At 33.4% G+C, this 3,988-nt stretch overlaps 1 long non-coding RNA gene across 1 annotated transcript in view; it reads left to right on the top strand.

The window, feature by feature from the left end:
* Window positions 1–3,988, top strand: part of LOC128251286 (uncharacterized) — a 33,631-nt gene that overhangs the window by 22,765 nt on the left and 6,878 nt on the right. Inside the window, exon 2 of the long non-coding RNA XR_008267061.1 lies at window positions 403–610. This is a non-coding gene — a long non-coding RNA (uncharacterized LOC128251286). The remainder of the gene's footprint in view (window positions 1–402; window positions 611–3,988) is intronic.

The raw sequence follows: 3,988 nt of genomic DNA, 5'->3' as shown, positions 1-3,988 counted from the left end.
ACCAAGGCGTATTTAGGGTCCACGAAGCTCATGGTTCGTTAGTTTTGTATATATATATTAGACCCTCCAAGTATGGTTAAAGATGTGTGTAGGGTGCGTTTGTGTGTGTGTGTGTATGTTTGTATGTGCGTGTTTTTGCGTGTATGTGTATGTGTGTGTGTGTGTGTGTGTTTGATGTTCAGTTTTCTTTGACATTATTACGCGTTAAAGCTATAATATTTAATAAATTTCTTCACACTAATTTATCGAAATTTCATTTTTTTAGCTTTAAATATCCAATCATGAAAACAAAAATATATTTGTCATGTGGAACAGGGGTGAATTTTAGTTGCTTGGGAGAATCTGCAGTGTGAAGTTAATAACTTTGAAGTCTCTGGTATTTCCTATTTTCTTCTTTTACAGATAAATCTACGCCTGGAAATATTTTTCACCACATAGCATCATATAGACGGACTCTTGTGTTGATACTGTGTACGATATTGGTTTTGGAGGCTCATGCTGATTCATCTATATGCAAGATATGTACTTGCAAATCACTTACAAATGTAAATTGTCAAAAGCGCAATCTAACATCAGTCCCACAACCGATTCCGACGAATATTGTAGATTTGTAAGTATTTGACACTTTCTACGTATTTTCCATATCCAATGTTTTAAATTTTCCTTGATGTGTTCTCAGCTAATCGCTTATGCTGTTGATCTCACAGCTTTAAACATAATCTTATGTTAGAGTAAAACACATCGATATGTTACCTGCTGTGAAGTCAAATAAACTGTTTCTTATCATATTGAATTTATAATGTATAACATCGCATACACAATGACTGAATCTGACTAGTATCCGAATTTGATGTTATTTGTCTGATCTTATCAAATCTTACGGTATATTCAATGAACGGATAATATAAAAACTTTAGTGCTTAGAAAACGTGTATTTCACAGAGTTATATTATTTCATTAATTAGTTGAATTGTTGCTTATTGTTACAGTAATATGATATAATATCAGTTGATCTTGTCACAGAATAGTTTTTAATTATTGTTTGTATTAGTTATACAATAGAATATGCAGCGAGCTATTAGAATCCTTGTTCCCCGGCCAAAATGTTAAGCGGTATTTCGTTCGTCTTTACGTTTCGACTTTAAATTCTGTCGAGGTTGACTTTGCTTTTCATTCTTTGGGGTCGTTAAAATAAATATCAATTTATCTCTGAGATCAATGTAAAGGACCCTAACCCTAACCCTAACCCTTTCCCAAAATTTCAGGTTTGTTCTTGTAGAAGAAATGATTATTTTTATAATTAAAAAAGATAGAGATGGATTAAACTGCAGATAATGGCGAGATCCGCTTAAATTACCAAATTCTTAAAATACCTAAGTGAAGAAATCAAAATAGTGATGTTTGAACAAATTATGAGGAATTTATTTTTGATAGAATGTCATCAGTAAAATTTACCCTTTCATGAACACAATAAAAGTTATTACAAAATTATTACAAAATTATGCAAGCTTAATTGAAGTTTCGGCTGATTGATATATATCCCCGTTCACCTGAAAACTTACGTAATTTTTAAGTGCATTATTAAAATTTAACTTCTCAAGAAATGGAAAAGAATAAAAAAGAGTAATTATTTGATACATGCTCATGACAATCGTAAATATTCTGTTGTAGTACATTGCTCTTCCAGGTGATTATTTCCAGTTAATTGGCTTGCATCATTTCATTAGTCACCTTAGCCTTTCAGTCTTAATCAAATATTCTGATACTAAAGTGGATCATTTTATTCTATCAGATCTATCTCTCAAAAAATTTGGAACGTTTTGACCAAATGAGAAATCCTAATGTAAAGAGAAAAATTTCAATAATGGAATTCCTAAATCTCGTATAATTCAAGATGTTGAATAGTAAAATTGATGTTATATTTAATAAGTTAGATATTTTCATCGTTCATAACTTAAGCGAGGATTGGCACAAATCTTTTGACGTCTAGTAGAATTCATTGTGTTCTGACAAATGGCAATCTGACTTCAACCTTGCGTCATTCATTTCTGAGATCAACAAAAAACCATAACAGCTCAATGAACTAATGCAACTATAAGGACGTCGAATGAGACACCTTGCAGTATATTGTCCAGTTGTTTGTGATCTGAGTTAAAATCCCACACTTTTTATTTTACCGATTTTGGAGAAAGGATCAGACAAGTTGTATAACTCCTGAAAGATCTCCAATACTTGTGAGACAGATATCATTAATATTCCACTTGAGCTGTTGCCGGTCAACCTTTACAGGAATGATGAAGAGGGATGCTATTTAGGGGATAAAGGATTTAGTATACGGGGTTAATAATGGGAACGGACTGAGGTTTAATGCAGCAAGGGTAAGGAGCAAAATACTAAAAAAGACGAAAAAACTAAGACAATGTATGTTGTCACATCCCTTTTTTAAATGACACCCTTAGCCAGTTAAATCATCATGTAAGGTTCTTCTCCTTTGTAGCACTTAAAATTAAATAAGGGTTTCCCCACTCTACGACCACCAATTCTATTAAGAAACCCCTTTCAATTTCTGTTATGCTTTCCTTCCTAGTCTATTATTTCAGTCTTGAAGGCTTTTTTGGTGTATTTATTTTTGTAAAGAACTTTTATGCATCAACTAAGCAAAAGAAAGGAGTTTACTTTTGAAAAGATAAATTACTTTTGACAACAAAGCGTAATAACAAATGGAATGCTCATTCTACAGAAACAAGATAGTTATAAATAAAGGTGAATTCTGTGATGATAAAAATATCTTCCACTGATTACTGATGTTGCAACGAAGGCTTTGTAAATCTAATTCAAATCACAAATATTTTGAACATCCATTCTTTTCTCATATTTTACATGCATGTGTGTTTTTCATTCATACTTAACGTGGTGACTTAAATCTGTATTCTATCTTATATAATAAAGTACCCGTGAAGCGAACAGAACCTTCGTGAAGAAGAAAAGAAAGCCTTACAAACACTGAAGAATGGCAAATCAATCATCCTAAAAGAAACCGATTAGGGAAGGGTGATAGCAACCATGGACAAAGACTACTATAACGATAAAATATCTTAAACAGACCAAACCTGCTACAAGGAAGAACCAAGATACCCGGAAAAAGTAATAATGAATACATTCAAACGTCTAATAAATGAATATCAACGTTCATTCACAGACAGAAAAAGATTATTTATGCAACTCTGTAATCAAAGTATTTTCTAGAGATCACCCAAGATCCATAAATGCTTCGAAATACAGAGAGCCATAAATGAACAGAGGAATCAGCACATAAAAATACTAAGACCTACTGACATCAAATTGAGATCAACAGTTGCTGGACATTAAACCCCGACACAACAACTGAGCCATCATTTGGATATACACCTCAAACCGTTATGCCCGAGACGACATGGATTTCCTCAAACACATTCCATCCACTGTCCCAGAACGTACTATATTTACAGGCTTTGACTAATCTTTATACTAATATACATCACACTTTGGGCCTGGAAGCAATTAAACACTGGGTAGAAAAACATAGCGGACGGATGGACGAACGATTCAAAACGAACTTCTTTTCCAAAGACACGCACACCTTGTACTAGAAGACAACACGGGCGTTATGATCTACAGTCACACTGTATTATTTGTTCCTTTCTTATGGGCAGAATCGGCAGAGCAGATATATAGCCAACTGGATTACTAGCAAAATGGAAGCTATTGTTTGTTTAAAAGTGGAGGGGCGGAGGGTACTATTTGTCTGGGTTTGCATGAAAGTGCTTTCTGCTCTTAAGAAGAATCACAAAATATGTATTATTTCACCGTATAAAAGGGGGTTAATACGATTCTGCCCAGAAATCACTTTTTTCAAAATTTTAATTCACCCCGTTTCGACCGCAATTTCTTAATTTGTAACTTTTCGAATTTCTCTATTCATCCACGTAGAAGAATTTAGAGATTACAA

This window comes from Octopus bimaculoides, chromosome 30 (genome assembly GCF_001194135.2).
Source record: "Octopus bimaculoides isolate UCB-OBI-ISO-001 chromosome 30, ASM119413v2, whole genome shotgun sequence".
Lineage (NCBI taxonomy): Eukaryota > Metazoa > Mollusca > Cephalopoda > Octopoda > Octopodidae > Octopus > Octopus bimaculoides.
Note: the sequence above shows the minus strand (reverse complement) of the source record. Positions and strands in the feature narration are given on the sequence as shown.